We start from the raw sequence: 19,457 nt of genomic DNA, 5'->3' as shown, positions 1-19,457 counted from the left end.
ATCTCTGGTGGGCTTTCACAAGGTTACAATTTCCTAGGCAGAACTCGGTTAATGGACCTATTGTGTGTGTGAACATCAAAACTGGCCCACGTTGTACAACAGTCTCTCCCCAACCTGAATTTTTTTTTCACCCCAAACAAGGCAAATTGCCACTTTGGTGTAGGGGGCTACTATCAGGGGCAACAACTACTGGGGTACTATGTAGGGATTTGGGCAGCAAGATGTCGGTTCATGTTACACTTGAACTTCTGCACGTCAGTACTGTTGGGGAAGCAGGGACCTGGAATGGAATTCCAAAGTCTAGCGGTTCTGGGGAAGAAACTATTGGAGTAGAAAGATCTTTTACATCTAGGGATGTCTACAGTGTGAAATTAAACAAAACGTAATGAAATGACAACCCCAACAAATACCAGGATCAAACCAGACCACCATCCAAACAAAACCCATTCAACTCCAATCTTGAGCCCTCAAATATCCGTGGTTTAGAAGTAACCTAGATTATGTAGAGTCTTACCTCTTAGTAAACTCCCCGGATATCTTAGCATTAAGTGAAACAACCCTCCTCAATCCTCTGTAACTACTTAACCATGGCATGATACCGCCATCTTTGACGTAAGGACTCAGATAAATATATGCATGGGCTTGGAATCTATATTTGAAACACCTTCCCCTTAACTAGAGAGCAAAACCTTCACGTGTTTTCAACTAACCTTTCATCACTATATTAGTTTCTTATATTTTCTCTACCATTTTCCCTCAAGTAAGGATTATACCTAATCGATCATGTCTCTGGTAGTATAGATGCAACACTTTCCTTAAATTGTAACACTCAAATACATGTGTTTGGTAACTTCAATGTCCACCATAAAAATTGGCTTGGTTTCTCAGGTTGCACAGAAACAGCTGGATGCTCTAAATGCTTCTCTATTGTCCATTTCCTCACACAGACAGTCATGTTCCCAACCCGCCTCCCAGATCATGACCACCAACAAGCTTCACTTCTAGAACTATTCCTTACAACAGTATCTGAAGATTGTGTAAGTAATTCCCAAAGTCCACTCGGAAATGCAGATCACCTCGTGGCATCAGTAGACATCGCACTTAAATTCCAACCCTAAAGTGAGGAGCCATTACTCCAAACAATAAGGTACTACAAAAGGGCTGAGTGGGAAGACATTAGAGAACATATCAGAGATGCCCCATGCATCTTCTCTCTCCCTGCTGAACCAATGAGACAAGTTAATGGTGCAAAGAAGGCATTGAAGCATATGTCCTCGCACAAAAGCGTTAGCAAGCCCCACTCACCTCCATGGTTCACTACAGATTGTGCAGCTGCCATTGCACAAAGACCGCATGCACTCCGCTAGTTCGTACGTTATAAGTCAAATACAAATAGGCAAAAATTAATCACATTTGGTTACTAGATGTAACACTATAATAAAAGATATGGCATTTGGCTGATAGATCACCTGCAATAGCATAATAGGCATAAGGAAAAACAAATGTACACATAAGGCGAAGGCTTCAGTCTGTTGTAGAAGTGAGACGAAAATAGATAAGAAAATTTAATGCTACTAAGACTAATCTACTTTGCTTTAAAATGACATAAAACCTTTTTTAACCACCGGTTGCAATGGCTAAGCATTCTATCTGAGGGCTCATCGTTCAAACTATTCGGCTTAATTCTATCCTTCTTTCCTGCTTTCCTGACTCTACTAACATGCAAACAGTTAAGTGTAATGTAAACATAGATCTCACCACTCAACTTCCCACATGCTGCCCCTGTATCCATAGCCCCACATAGTAGCCCCTTTGTGTCCAAGCAGCAACATGCTTTGTTTAGGGGTAAATAAAAGTAATATATGACAGGTAATAATGCGTGTGTGTGTGTGTGTGTGTGTGTGTGTGTGTTCAACTGGCTTCCTCCTAATGAGAAGGTTTTATGGGAGTATGAAATTCACTAGCGGTCCCTAGTCGCATGCAGATGACGACGTTTGGTTTTTGCAACTGTTGAAGGATGTGTAGATGAATCCCCCTAAATACAGCACATCGCCTTCTCAAATGTTCACCTATCTGGTACTGGCCAGCCTCATTGTTGCTTAACTTCGGTGATCTGGCAAGAACCAGTGGGCAAACGTGATTGTGCCGTATCATTTAGTAGTAAATAACTAGTAATAAAAGTGAAGATCAATATCGACTGATAAAATATACTGTTAAAGGAAGGACATTATCAAATGAAAGAATAAGAAAGTCTATCATACAAAATAATTCACGTTTGTTGACAACTTGTCAAACAATGCAAAAATAAAATGGTGGCAATGAAAGTTCAAATAGTCAAAGAATGATCTAATACAATGTAGATGAGAAATTGCATAGCACTGTTTGTTTCGACTGGTGCCGCGTGAAGTTTGCTTTTGCATAAATTGGATATACAAGGGGTGTGCAATAAATAATGCCCCTGGCCCACTTCCCATAGGAGTAGAGCAACGAAACTTGGCACAGTTATTAGTCTTTCTCTCCACAGGAACCACCCAGAGTTATGCATTTCTCCCATCATTTGATGCAGCTCTGGAGACCGTTTTTGTAGAACACCCAAGGTTGGTCCTCCAGCCTCAACTTGACGGATAGATGCATCATCAATGGCAGAAGGGGGGGGGGAGGCGACCAGGTCTTGGAGCTGTTTCCACTGACTTTCGGCCATGTTTGAATTCACGATGCCAGCGTTTTACAAGGTCATATGATGGGGCATTATCACCATGTTTCTTTCATTTCATCACGCCTGTGGAACTCTGTTCCGTCTGCCTGCTTCCCACCTGACTACAACTTGGATGTCTTCAAGTCCAACGTTAACAAATTCCTAATGAACCGCCCCCTTAAGTAAACACTTCATCAAATCTCCACACTAACGTAATGTACTTGCAATAACCCTTATCCCTGAGTGGCTTCCGGGTCTTGATAAGTGGTGACCACTGTGTAAAAAAAAAAAAAAAATCAAAAGTCTCCTGTGGTGTGCGTCTTTTCAAATACAAAAACCGGATCACTGCTCGACATTCAACAGGCTCCATTTCACAACTGATTCAGTTCAAACACCTGTAAAACAGAAACCACAATTAGTTCAGAGCTGTTATTTAGTCGTATCGGCCCCGGACCTGGCATTATCTACTGCCAGGCCCTCATTTGGGGTCCGATACAACTTAGGCACAAGGCCAGTAAGGGGGAAGTGGGGAAGAAAACGGGACTTTGCTAAATTCGCAAGCTAAACTTGCGTTAGAAAGCAAGTATTTTATTTAGAAAACCTATACTAGATTCTATCATAACACATCCGCCTACATTCTTACCAGGACCTACTTAAAAGAGACAGCTCCCCAGCTTATCGGGATGGCGGGCGACACTCGTACTGTAAAAAGAAAAGAATATGTACAAAAGAAAAACAAAACAAAATGGTATTTACAAACTTAAAGTAATGTATTGTATTTTTTTTTTTTTTTTTTTTTTTTTATAAATGGGGGTGCGATGATGGGGAGGGGGGCAAACTAAAATACACCCAAAAAGAAAGAAAAAGAAAACAACTTAATAAAATGCCTATGGGGACGGGTTAGTAAGGGGACCCTCCCTACCTAACGGCTGGTCTGTCGTATGAAACGCCCACTGTCTTCCAATCCACTTCCCCCAGGGGGAAAGGGTGAAAGCAAGCAGGTCGCTCCCTGGGGGGGGGGGAGGAACTAGGGACTTGTACGAAAAATAACTTAGGGTCGGGGATAACAGGGATGGATGGCGTCTTCCAAGATAAAATACGTAAGGGGTACAATCGGGCCGAGGACAAAATAAAACTGGTGGACTTTGGGCATCTTTGGAAGCTCTCCTAGTGCCAATCTTATCAGAAAACAAAGAACTACAGGGGACGGGATCAAACTCACATTCACCCTAGTCTAGGCCCTAAATAAAGTATGTGCTTTCCACTCTAGGTGGTTACTCCGCCTAACTAGCAAACCTACTCCTACCCATGATTACGGGGTAAACCCCGTATTAATATATGAGGGGCTGGGTTCCGAGTGCACGACAATCGAAACTTCAGCACCTCCAGACGAATACTACTAGGGTGGAAACACAAGCTCGTACCTAGCTCCTCGTCGAATGCACAAACTAGTGTTGTGCACCCATCTCCTATCAAAGTCGATGCGGGGCAATCTTTTCCAATCACATCTGATTTTTATTTTAAGTTGATGCTTAAAATAAAGGACCAGATCCTGATCGGAAGCAGATTGCCCCTCATAGACAATGCTCAGACGTGTAACCCACGTCACTAACCTAGCTACAGCCAGTATCGCCAGAAACACCGCCCGTTTCTCCCTGATAAACGGCGGGTCCACATTGTCAACCACGTACGCCAAATCAAGTGGCACCGACCGCTCGGGGTCGATGCGAGCCGTTACCCCTTCGACATACCTCCAGAGACTCCGCACCCCGCTGCAAAGAAAGAACGCGTGGTCACGCGTTTCGTCCTCGTTCTCATCGTTGCAGCGTGGGCACGGGGGAAAATAGTAATCGGGATCCCGGAAATCCCCGGCAAGTCGGTCGAAGAGAGGCAACGCATCCCGGACTAGCCTCCACGTTACCGAAAATTCCGCATTATTGATGTAGCTACTGGCAGGCGCCCAACTCCAAAGCGAGCGAACCTCCCCCCTCGACAGGTGTAGCCGCTCCACCAGCGGATCGTTCGCGGTACCCTCCACTAACTCCTCATATAGCCTCCACCTAGGCCGTGCAAGGTCATTGGACCCCGGCAATGCCCTAAGGGCGGCTCGGCATTCGGTCAGGAAGCGCCCTTCCCCCGCTGGTCGACGGCGACCTTCGGCGGCGGGGTTGGTTAATAGCCGTGGGAAATCGCGCTGCACGGCCGGAACCCAGGGTGCCTCCTCTATCAGTGTCCGACTCAGGAACGCCAGTCTTTCTGCGTGTTGATGGCTGCGCAGATCAGGCATCCCTAAGCCTCCCTCGCTAAGCTTCTGCGTACAGACCTGTCTACGGACATACGGCTTTCCTCCCTTCCAGAGCAGTTTGAAAAGGAGTCGCTCTAAAGCCTTACAGCGGTCCGCAGGCAGGGGAAGAACAGATAAACGGTAAAGGATCAACGGAAACACGTAAGTGGCGCATGCCTCCGCACGACCCTTCAAGGACAATCTCCTTCGAATCCAAGTTCCGACAGCGGATTCGACCTTAGTCTGTACCTCCGACCAATTCTTGTCCAGCTGGAGATCCGGCCCGAACCACACACCGAGGATCTTAACCGGGCCATCAGTCCAGCCGAACGCACCTGGAAGCGAGTTTACCCCGGTCCAGGCGCTCAACCGCAGGCCGACGGACTTGCTGCGATTGATCACGGCCCCTGTGACAACTTCGTACTCAGCGATCGCCTTTATCACCGCTTCGATGTCGTTACGACTGGCTGCGAAAACGGTGACGTCATCGGCGTACGCGGACACCCTGGCAAATCGGCGGCCAGGTAGAGCAATGCCGCGTAGGACTGGTCTCGCCGCCTCGTCCCTTAATTTGCGAAGGAAGGGCTCCAACGCCAGGACATAGAGCAGAGGCGACAGCGGACAGCCCTGCCGCACCGACCGGGAGACCCCAAAGGACTCCGACAACCTACCATTGACTTGCACCACCACCGCGGGGTCACGATACAGGGCGGAGATCCACTTGCGGAAGTCCGGACCAAAGCCGGCGGCCTCCACAACAGCCCTCAGGAACCCATGGTCCACCCTATCGAACGCCTTGGACTGATCTAAATTGATCAGCGCGGCTCCTGTGTCGTCTTCTAACCCCTCTATTATCGTGCGCACCAAATGCAGATTGTTTTGAATTGTTCGACCCTTCACAGCGTAGTTCTGATCCGGTTCGACCAACTCGTCGATAACAACCTGCAGTCGGTTTGCAAGAATACGGGCCAAAATCTTAAAATCTGCGTTAAGCAGAGTTATGGGCCTATAATCATCTAAGTTCCCCCCACCATGTTGGTTTCCCTTCTTCAGAAGCGTGACCACTCCTTTGGTTACCTGCCTCGGGATCGAGTCCTGGGCAAACCAGTGGTTAAACACGCCCGTCAAAAGGGGCACAAACATGGGCGACAGCTTCAAGTACAATTCGTAGGGCAAACCATCGAGCCCCGGAGATTTGTTGTGGCCAACCTGCTTCAACGCAGTAATGACCTCACGCTCCGTAACCACCCCCTCGCAACTAGCCGCTCGGGCCACAGTAAGGCGGGGCGAGCCAGCTAAATAGCTGCCAAACTCCTGGCCACGGAGTCTGGGTAGTTTGGTGAAGCGCTCCTCCAAATGTTGCCGAAACCCATTGCAGATCTCCCGCGTCGATACGAGAGAACGTCCTTCCAGGTTTTTCACCTCCCGAATGTACCCATCCGAGCCGCGTCTTAAAGCAGCCTTACGCTCAACAGCGTCAACGTTCACGGCTTCGTTGGAGACTCTCTTTAACCTAGCCCTAACTACTTGACCTTCATATCGCTCGCTAGCCAAGCGACTGAGGTCCCCCTTAATTAGTGCTAGCTCTAGGGAATCCCCCCCCCCTGCCACCGCCCGGGTCAATCTATCCTCTAGGTGCTTTTTGGTCCGAGCCCTAGTTAAAGCGAGGCTTTGGCTATATTGGACACAAAAATGCCTAATGGTCACCTTAAGATTAACCCACCATCTACTCCCGGTAACCGCCTCCACTAACTCCCTCTGAATTAGTGTTGTCAGCTGCTCCCGGAAGTCGACCGACTCCAACAAGGAGGCGTTCATCTTCCAGTAGCCAGCCAACCTAGGCCTATTACCTAACTTCAAACGGGCCAACACGAGTTTGTGGTCCGAATGACCTAACCAGTGGAACGTGGGACAAGATAGAAAATCTACGTCGCCCCTTCTAATTAACATCCTGTCCAAGTATGTACTTGGATAGGCGGCCGCACTAGTATGCCACGTCCACATCTCCCTCCCGGGGTGATCCAGACGGAACCTGTCGACCAGATCGCACGAGGCCATCAGGTCAGACAGGCTGCTTTCACACCTACCCGACCCTCTAGGCCCCCCGACCCTATCTAACTTGGGGTCCAGGATGGCATTCCAGTCCCCCATTAATACTACCCGCTCCGGACCCGAAGAGAGAAACCCCTCCACCCGCCGAAAAAAGGAAACCCTCTCGGTTTGGATGTTGGGCGCATAAACTGCCATGATCCGGAACGCGCCGCTGCTAACGGCAACATCGACCACGACCAGCCTCCCATGAGCGTCCGCATGAACAAGTGTAACCGTCGCAGATAGGGTGTGACTTACTAGCACAGAAACCCCCCGGCTATGGAGACTGCCATATGCTGAGTAAACGTCAAAGTCGTTCACCAGCACATCGCAGTCCCCAGCCCCAAACAATTAGTTCAGAGCTGTAATTTGCCACATAACCCGTAGAAATATAAATCATTGCACATGCAAAGTTTCAGGTAAATCAGACAACTGGAAGTGGGCCAGGGGCATTATTTATTGCACGCCCCTCGTATAATTGGAATTCATTATTGAGATGCGTATTATTTATTAATTTTATTTTTATTGCGAACTATTATCCTGCCCGTGGCGTAGGTGATAGAGACGTTGAATCTCTAGGGTTCCAGGTGAGAATTGTCTGAAGATAGCAGTTTCAATTCTACTCAAAGCCGGCCAGAGGCTTACTTGACCAAAACGTGGTGAGTTGATAACGACTACAGAAGGCAGTAATTACAGTGAATGCAGTCAGGAAATTCAGAGTTCCTATCGTCGACGAAGGCCAGAGGAATAATTGGCCGAAACGTCGTGAAACAACTAAGAAAAGATGAGGATAATAGTCCGCAAAAAAATAAAAGTTAAATTGGATATACTTTGTAAAGATGCGTGTATGTTAGCGTACCATTTTACCAGTGAGAGTATGTATACATGCGCTATGTACAGCCGTGTGTATATGCGGTCGCTAAGGCCTAGAAAGGATGTCTCGTACGCACCTACATGTTGTCTCCGAAACGAGAGGGAAGGGCAAACGCGGTGTTTGGATTTTTATAGTACACGCGAATATTTGGAAATTAATATTTTTGCACTGCGATTAGTTGTACGAAACTGCTGATTTAAGCTTTTGTCCAATCGAAAGTCAATAAGAAAAGCAACACTTAATACTGCTGCTGCTGCTTCCAGTACCTTTTAGCAACATAAATGGTGCACATAGATGACATTCGACCGTTACACTTCCGCTGGTGTTGCGTAGGTCACAGTCAGCTTGCAAATTACAGAATATCGTAGCATATGTCTGAATGTATAGTTTCTCTTGATCAGTTCCAATTTACATCATCGTAGATTATATTCGACTAGCATTCTATTCCTCTTGGTTAAAATGTTATTGAACTTTGTACAGTTAATGGTGCAAAGCGATGCATTCGAAGGGGAATATTGAAGATATCAGTGATAAACATTGGTATCTATTTCCTCTGACGGAGAGCAACACGAATGAAGTTGATGAGTAACACGATAACTAATCAGAGTATGAATTTCTACCGGGCATTTTTATGACTTTTTCCTGTGCCTTTGAGGGTTCGGAAAGTTTCCAGACAGCCACAAAATAAGACGCTCTCATACCTGTCAACAAGACACTCTGAACACGCTTATAATCATTTGATTACATACAACTCAGCACAGAATAACGAACTATCAACCGAAAAACACATATACACTCTACTTAATTACTTTCAACAAAAGAACAAATTCACAGTTCTTATACACTCTACGTTGTCTGTAATGTATATTCATATTTTTATATACATTACCAGCAGATGCACCCGGCGTAGCCCGGTATTAAACGTAACGTTAAATTCCTAAAAAAAATTTAAAAATAGTAAAAAATAAAGCAAAAAACAAAAACAAAAAAAACTGAGACATTTGCATGCGAGACTTTTTTTTATTTTCTAAACAGTTCCTTTCTTGTAAGTAAAAAAAAAAAAACATATTCTCGATCTGTGATCGAAACCAAAACCTAAAGACAGTGAGTCAAATACGATAACCATTCAGTCAACTTGCCATGATCTTTAAAAAGTGTTTTCAAACATACTTATTTTTAACATAAGGAAGCTGTCATGTGAACGGTTCACGTATAACGTATCACGTGAAGCAGTTGACAAACAGATAAAAATCCGATGATCCCCAAGTATAAATCTTTCAATTTTTACCCCTTAGCAGCCCCTTATACCGGATGAAAACCGATTAAAATGTTTTTCACATGTTTAAAAACTCTATATTTCTAATTTTAAGTCTGTAGATCAACGATTCGTTGAGTATATAGGTTGAGACTTATCCTCACACACATTCTCACTTATATATATATATATATATATATATATATATATATATATATATATATATATATAAAGAGAGATAGATAGATAGATAGATAGATAGATAGATTTGTTTCATAGAAAATCCTTCTTTCTTTCCTTTTCTATTTAACAATTCTTTTTTACAAATAATAAAAAAAGAGTCTAACGCCACACGAGTCTAAGACGTTGTAATGTCATGTTCTTTGTTAGCTGAGATATGGTCGTCTTCAGTTTTAGGACGTCCATTCTCACCCTTTGAGGAGTTAGTTTATTGCTAACCACCTGAGCCACCTACAGCAGAATATCAACCGAACTATCTAAGCATTTTTTTTTCAGACCAGAGTGCGTTGCTCTAAGGCGTTGATTGTTCAAATCCCACTTTCCTGACTTTGTGTCGCAGTTTCACGCTGTGGTAGAGATAAAGATCTCGTCTTGTTATTCGCACGAATATTCGCGCCTATAGATCAGCTTCATCTATTTTTCGTGAATTCGTCTCGGTTTGGGAAATTTACTTGTCTCCGCTTGACTGGTCTATTTCGTCTGAAATTAAAAACAAAATAAAATAAAACTCAGATATTTCGAGTAAATACCGAACTAATGACAACCTGCATTTAATTTCCTCCTCCCAGTATTAAAACTGCACCCAAAAGTGGAAATTAACGGTTTGCCCAATTTCTTTTTTGTGAAATTATTAGGTGGATGAAGAATTGAACAGAAGAGAGAGAGAGAGAGAGAGAGAGAGAGAGAGAGAGAGAGAGAGACAGGGAGGGGACAGACAGATAGGATAAGGAATGTGTGTGCGCGTATATATGAACCTCTGTGTGTCTGTGTCTATGCGTTTGTATACTGCAAGGAGAGAGGGCGTGGTTTATATGTATGTGTTTGCCTGTGTCAAAGAGAGATACAGCGTCTGTGTATGTGTGTGTGTGTTTGTATGTGCATATGTTGTCGGAAAGTAAGAGTATGGTTTGTATGGGTTTGTGTAAGAAGGGGAGGGAGAGATTGTGTATGGGTGTATGCATGTATCTATAAGAAAGCTATAATTATGCTAATGCGATTAAGTGCGTCGGTGTATTTCGGAGGAGAGAACGTATATACGAGAAAAATGTATACATATCTAATAATAACCTTCATATCGTATAAATCTGAGGATTCTGTTGTTGACATTGGTTTCCCCGATATTTTTCTAGCCAGAACTTTTCCTAGAATGACATCAGGTAGTTACAGGAGGAATTACGAGAAGGTTGCCAACATCTTAAGTGAAATTGATCATTTGTAGAATGAACTGGATTCGAACTTAGAACAACTAGGTTGTCAATCCATGTCATTAACCATTTGACTTCCCTACAAATCTATTGGAAATTACGTTCTTGACCGAATACTGATAATTATTTGCTGTATTTTTTGTTATTAAATTTCGAGTTTTGACTTACTCTATGATCTCGAGGTTTCACTTCTATTAACTTCCGGTGCTATTTTTTGCAAATGGCGGTTTTACAAGACTGAGAAAGCATCTATAAAATATGTAAATAAAAGCGATTTAAACTGTTTTATAACACAAATGCTAGACAGATAGAAAAGTTATTATTCTTATTTGTGGTACTAGTTATGTGTTGCATATGTTTTTTTTATTTGTTGGAAATTGTACAACAAATCCAGAAAATCAATTTTAATAAATCTAGGTGGAAAGGAAAGCGCTGTGCACATCCGTCGAGTTTTGTTTTTGCAAATCATGCTCAACAGTTTCGCTTTATTTACACAAAAATTAAATGCTTTCGTAAAAGAAAATGCATATAGAAATAGTAAACAACATAAATACAAATATTTCGATGAATAAATATAATCTTACTTTAAATTTGAATAAGTATTGAATTAATTGAATTGAAGAACAAACTTGGAATGCATGTTTGTTTTTTACACAGAAAACAAAAACAAAATATTTAAATCTCTGAAGTTGTAGTAGTGATCAAAACATTAAAACGCTGTTTATTTTATCTCCTAAAGAATGAAGAAATCTCTCCATCGACCTCGATTTTAAATATTGCTATCGCCAATACTACTTATTTTCCGCTTTTCGAAAACTAACAGAAATCTAACGGGAAATCTATGCATGCATCCCCCGCAATAACGTAGTTCACAATATATTGTAGTCTACATTGCATTGTAAAGTACTTTTTGTTGATTTTATAAAATTATTTTTTTTATATAATAGCTTGAATTAAAATGCAAAAGTAATGTATCATGTTTCAATTGTACTCTATACAGAAACATTATTTCGAACGCACCCCTGTCATATAAAAAACCTATCGTTAATTTTATATGTCGGGCCTTTCAGCTTGTGTCGTAATAAAACCTCTCAAATGCACTTGTGATGTTAGCTTTGTAAGGTGTTAACTTTGGTGAAAATCGCCTCTTCCTTCTTTCATCGGCTTATTTCGATTATCGATTATCGATACTTATCGAAAAAATTCCGATGCAAAACCTGTCTAAACGTTCGTGTTAAATTTCATCAAAATCGGCCCAGCCGTTTTCGAGTCCGTAAGGAACGAATTCATACACAGACACAGACAAAATTTCTTTGATATAATAGTAGCGATAATTGAAAGATGGATTTAAGATAAAAGAAATATAAGTAATATAAATCTCTTGATAAAAAACTGATAAAAACTGATAAAAACCGATAAAAAAAACTGATAATAAACTGATAATTGCTAAGATATAAAATAATTCAAATGTTTTCTTGAGAAATATGAGAAGCAGAAATGAATTTTCCCCTTTATACAGTTCTAAAAAAAAAAAAAGCTTCGTTTTCTATCCAGGCACGGTAAAGGGTTTTGTGTTGTTCCCTTTCCTTGAAGGAAATACGCTTTCACGAATGCGATATTGAATGGAAAGGCTTCTAAAGTTTCATCGCGTTAAAACCCACGGGCACTTCTTGACGTGTCAGATGTGTTGATCTGCACGTACCATCACGGAATAATAGTTTAAAAAAAAAAAAAAAAAAAAAAAAAAAGAAGCAGTGGACCGACATAGCTCTTCCAGCCGATAATTTACTTTCGTCCCTTGACTTAACCGCCCTTCTTGCTTTAAATATGTCTCATCGACTATTGTGGCATCTTTAAGAAAAGAAAAGGAAAGAAAAGAAATAATTAATTTTTCTTTCCCCTCTCAACCTCGAAAAAGTCTCGTAGACAATTCAACTATATTAGAATATAAAAATAACAAAGATTACCGATAATAAAGATTTTACATATAAAACATTAATTATTAAATTTAATTTCGATAACAGTGAAAATATTCGAAAATATTTTTAATACTAATTCTAATGCTCTATTAATACTAAAACCAATCATACGGTTCCTGCCAACTCTCTGAAAATAGTTTCGGAAGGAACCGAGAGTACTAAGTTATAAAATGAGTATCGGAAATTCATCTGCCGGTTCCAGCTTAAAATTCGTAAATTAATAAAGCATCAAGAAAGGATTTAAAAATACAATACAAGGCGTCTGTAATAGTTACCGTAATTCTGTGTAAATATAAACACACATATATATGTTGGTAGAGAAATAATGGCATGTTGTCTGTGTGTAAGTTCGTTTTCTATGATCTCCGAAACGGCTGTGTTTATTGTTTTGAAATTTTACACAAATGTACTTTATGTGTCTAGGGGTGTTCTTAGAAAGGTTTTGTATCGAAATGTCTCTGATAAGTATCAATAATCGACAAAATACGATAAAAGAAGGGGCAATCCGATTTTGGCTCAAATTAACACCCTTATACAGCCTAACACTACAAGTGATATAAAAAGTTTTATCACTGCACAAGCAGAAATGTCTGGCGTATAAAATCAACAGTATTTTTTATAAGATGGGGCCATGTCTAAATTAATGTTTTTGTCCAGAGCTCAATTAAACCCTGATAGTTGACTTTTGCATTTTAAACGTTAATTCAAGCCATCATAAAAAATATTTTATAAATTCAGCAGTAAGTTTACCTCAGTGCACTGCATACTACAATGTATTGTGGACTAAGTCATTGCATGGAGGCATGTGAAACTTTTATTTGCTGCACTGCGGTGAGTCTCCGACTATAACAGTCACTCGATTAATTTGTATAAAAAATAGTCGATTTCACCGATTTCGATGAGAATAAAAGTATTGGAAATGTTAAAAATTCGTTGATCCTTATGGATTCGTAGGAAACGTTGTATCTCCCTGCTAGTATGCTAGTATATATATATATAGTATATATATATATATATATATATATATATATATATATATATATATATATATATATATACATACATATATATACATACATACATGTGTGTGTGTGTGTGTGTGTGTGTGTGTGTTTCGCTGTACACAATTTATAGATGGTTTTAATAAAAGCAGAAATTTTCCGTTGAGAGCTCTTTCGGCCAGCATCTCGTCTGGAGATGGTATATTTACATATAATATATACATATACATACATATAATATATACATATACATGCATATAATATATACATATACATACATATAATATATACATATACATGCATATAATATATACATATACATACATATAATATATACATATACATGCATATAATATATACATATACATACATATAATATATACATATACATGCATATAATATATGTATATACATGCATATAATATATATACATACACATGCATATAATATATACATATACATACATATAATATATACATATACATACATATAATATATACATATACATACATATAATATATACATATACATACACATGCATATAATATATACATACACATGCATATAATATATACATATACATACATATAATATATACATATACATACATATAATATATACATATACATACATATAATATATACATATACATGCATATAATATATACATATACATACATATAATATATGCATATACATGCATATAATATATGTATATACATGCATATAATATATACATATACATACATATAATATATACATATACATACATATAATATGTGCATATACATGCATATAATATATACATATACATACATATAATATATACATATACATACATATAATATGTGCATATACATGCATATAATATATACATATACATACATATAATATATACATATACATACATATAATATATACATATACATGCATATAATATATATATATATACATACATATAATATATACATATACATACATATAATATATACATATACATGCATATAATATATACATATACATGCATATAATATATACATATACATGCATATAATATATGTATATACATGCATATAATATATACATATACATGCATATAATATATACATATACATACATATAATATATACATATACACACATATATGTGCATATACATGCATATAATATATACATATACATACATATAATATGTGCATATACATATATATAATATATACATATACATGCCTATAATATATACATACATATAATACATACATATACATACATATAATATATACATATACATGCATATAATATATACATATACATGCATATAATATATGCATATACATGCATATAATATATACATATACATGCATTTAATATATACATATACATGCATATAATATATACATATACACACATATAATATGTGCATATACATACATATAATTTATACATACATATAATTTATACATACATATAATATATAATCAAGGAGAAAGAGCAAGAAGGAGAACTTAAATACCGATAAGAAGCGTTCTTCTTTTATTTTTATTTTTTTGATAAATAATTAAACAAACGGATTAAAAACGTTTAAACGGCAAGTTAGTTTTACAGTCCTAAAGGTAACTTGAGTTTTAATTAAATAAAAAAAACGCTCACTCTCTGCGTCTCAGCGGCATTTATATTCATTTGGTTCGCCGCATTGGTAGAGGTTCAGATTTGAAAGATAAAGGTAACTTTGGTTTTGAATCATGCGACCGACAGAATAGTCATCTCTCACACTGATGATTCTTAGAAAAGTATAAAACACATGTGTGTGTATATAGGAATTATATATATATATATATATATATATATATATATATATATATATATATATATATATATATATATGTGTATATATATATATATATATATACATATATATATATATTTTGTGTACAGAAAGTTGCTAGTTGAGACAGATCATTGGTACCGTCGGTTTCAAGCCCGATAATAAGGCCCGTTTAAGGTATCCTTATCAAGCTCTCTTCAGCCAATATTATATATATATATGTATATATATATATATATATATATATTGATCATAATGCTGTTTATATTCCTTCTAACACATAATGGGAATAAGCAATGCCCCTGACCCATTTCAAATTGACTGATCTAGCTGAAATTTTGCATGTGCAATGATTTATATCTCTACGGGTTATGTAGAAAATTACAGCTCTGAACTAATTGTGGTTTCTGTTTTACATGTGTTTGAACTGAGTCAGGTGTGAAATGGAGCCTGTTGAATGTCGAGCAGTGATCAGGTTTTTGTATTTGAAAGGACGCACACCACAGGAGACTTTTGATTGAATGAAAGAAACTTATGGTGATAATGCCCCATCATATGAACTTGTAAAACGCTGGCATCGTGAATTCAAAAGTGGCCGGAAGTCTGTGCAAACAGCTTCCAGACCTGGTCACCCCCACCTTCTGCCATTGATGAGGCATCTGTCCGTCAAGTTGAGGCTGCCATTTTGGAAGATCGGTGCATTACTATTCGCCAAATAGCCCAAGATATCAAGATTAGTACAGGGTCTGTGGAAACTATTATTCATGACCATTTGCATATGCGTAAGGTGTCTGCCAGATGGATTCCCAGGTTGCTCACACCATTCCAGAAGCGAGAACGCGTCGAGTGCTCGTGGATGAATTTGGAGTTGTGTCAAGAAGATGAGTCAAAGTTTTTCAAAAGACTGATTACACAGGATGAAACCTGAGTCCATCACACTGATCCAGAGACCAAAGCCCAGTCAATGCAGTGGAAGCACTTGGTCTCACCACCTCCAAAGAAGGCAACGGCGCAGCACTTCGCTGGCAAGGTCATGCTCACAGTCTTCTGGGACCAGGACGGAGTAGTGATGACAGATTTCCTGGCAAAGGGTACCACAATTACAGGAGCCTAGTATGATTCACTTTTGAGGAAATTAAGGGACGCTATCAAAATCAAGAGGCGGGGCAAGATCATCAAATGTACTCTCCTCCTGCAGGACAACGCTCTGGTCCACAACTCGCATGTCGCCAGATCAGAAGCACGGGCGTGTGGTTATGAAATTCTTCCCCATCCTCCCTACTCTCCTGGTCTTGCACCCTCTGACTTTCCCCTCTTTCCAGCCATGAAGTTATTTTTTTTAAGGAAAGCGTTTCCCAGATGATGCAGCCTTTATTTCTGAAGTCACGCCGTGTTTGGAGGACCAACCTGGTGTGTTCTACAAAAACGGTCTCCAGAGCTGCACCAAACGATGGAAGAAATGCATAACTCTGGGTGGTTCCTATGTAGAGAAAGACAAATAACTGTGCGAAGTTTCTTTGCTCTACTGCTATGGGAAGTGGTTCAGGGGCATTACTTATTACACGTCCCTCGTAAGCGAATAAAAGGTTGCCAGTTGATGCGTACAGCGAAGTTTCAGCCAACTCGATTCTTGAGAACTGTTATTAGTCTACTGATACGTCCTCATTTTTGTAGGCATGCATGGACTTTAATTATTTCCTTTCCCCATGGCTGTTGGGTTGGCCGATATGATAGAAGTTCGGATTTGAAAATTAAAAATGGAATTAGGGTTCGAATCATGCGACGGGCAAAACAGCCATGATAAAAGTAGTAATATAAAAAAAATCCTTACTGACTTTGCTTTTAATCATTTCGAAGAATTTTCCTAATAATCCGTCAATTTGATAATATCTATCTATCTACTTTACTATTATATATAATGAATTTTTTCCTGTGTGTGTCTGAGTTAGTTCCATATGGACTCGAAAACATCTGGGATAATTTTTATGAAATTTCACAGGAAGGTACATTATGTGCCAGACAGTATTCTTAGGTAGGTTTTGTATTGGAATGTCTTCAATAAGTATTGAGAATCGAAATAATCCAATGAAAGAAACAACGGGCGATTTTTATTATAAAGTTAACACCTTATACCACCTGACATCACAAGTGCACATGAGAAGTTTTATTAACACAAAGCCTAAAAGCCTGACATATCAAATCAACAGTAAGTTCTTTTATATGACAATGGTGCATTCGAAATGAATGTTTCTGTTTAAAGCACAAGTGCACCATGATACTTGATTTTTTTCATTTTAAATTTAAATTCAAGCCACTATAAATTAAAAAAAAAAAATTTTATACAACCAACAGTAGGTTCTCTACAGTGCAATGTAGACTGCAATGTATTGTGTAGTAAGCCATTGCAGGAGACATGCAAGGTAATCTCCCGATGCATCACTATGGGTCCCTAACTAAAGCAGTTAATCAGTCGATTTGATTGAAAAATGGGTGATTTCACCGATTTTGATGACAATAAAAATATAGGAGTGTGAAATCATCATTCAATCACGGGCAACGTCGGGTCTCCTTGCTAGTAGAAATAATAAATGTCCTCACCAATATTAACTGATATTGCTTTCAATCATTTCAAAGATGTTTCGTTAGAACACTCATCACATTGATATTATTATTATTGTTATAAAACGCTTTATCTCTTTGAAAAGATATTGTGCAATATGGACGAACTCTGCAGTGTTCAAACGAGTCAGTTTCGAATTTCATACAAAAGGCCATTTTAATTTTATATATCTCTACTTATATATAAAAAAGACACTTGTCTGTATGTGCGTCTATTTCTTCGTCTGTTTCTTCCCTTCAATTTGCATTAAAATGGTCGATTTCACAGATTTCGATGACAATAAAAGTATTGAAAGTGTGGAACGTTCGTTGATCTTCATTCAATCTTGGGCAACGTTGGGTCTCTCTGCTAGTATATATATATATATATATATATATATATATATATATATACAGTGTAACCCGAATATAAGAGACACGAAAATAAGAAAAAAACGGATATGGAAGAGATTCTCTCTGGTCCCAAATTAGAGCCTATGTTATAGGATAACCCAGATATAAGACACACTAATATCAGTATAAGATGGTCGAAGTCTCTTATATCCGGGTTAAACTATATATATATGTATATATATAATTTTAAGCTTCACTCGCTCAGAAGCCGCCAATAGCGTAATGGTTAGGAACCTTGACTATCGTACAGACGGTCGGGTTTCAATCCTGGCTTGAGGTAGTTGCCTGTCTAGCCGCACTGATGAGCTGTGAAACAGCAAAACAGTACTGTATGTGGATGACTATGTATATATGTATGTATATATATACATATATATATATATGTATATATGTATATGGAGGGAGAGAGAGAGAGAGAGACATGTGAAGCTTAAAATTCACTTGTAATGTTAACTTTGGTCAGAATTGTCTGTTCCTTCTTCAATTGGATTTTTTCGGTAATCAGTTTTCCATACTTGTCGGAAGCATTCCTACACAAAATTCTTAGTGACATGCAATATGGTTTCCGTTCTGCCAGAAGCAGCAGAAGTGCTTACAGCTATATCTCATAAGATTAGTGAATCTCTCGATGGAGGCTTCCTCTCTAGTGCAATTGCTCTTGAAATTGATAAGGTATGGCATAAAGGTCTACTTCATAAGATCTCTGGCTATGGTATAGCTGGAAATGTCTTCTCAATTCTTAAATCATTTCTCTTTGATAGGTTCATAAGAGTAGTGGGTGATGGGCAGAAATCAGAAGCCCAGTATTAATGCTGAAGTCCCTCAGGAGTCCATAGTGGGCCCAACTCTCTTCCTGATCTATATTAATGATCTTCCAAATCACATCCTTACATCATTCGTAGACATTAATGCTGACGACACTAGCATCTATGGCAGCACATCTAAGACCGTAAACAACCAAGTTTCTCTGATTCTCTCTCCTCTGATCTTAAGCAAGT

The sequence above is a fragment of the Euprymna scolopes genome, chromosome 13 (assembly GCF_053919585.1).
Source record: "Euprymna scolopes isolate OS-2025 chromosome 13, ASM5391958v1, whole genome shotgun sequence".
Taxonomy (NCBI): Eukaryota; Metazoa; Mollusca; class Cephalopoda; order Sepiida; family Sepiolidae; genus Euprymna; species Euprymna scolopes.
Note: the sequence above shows the minus strand (reverse complement) of the source record.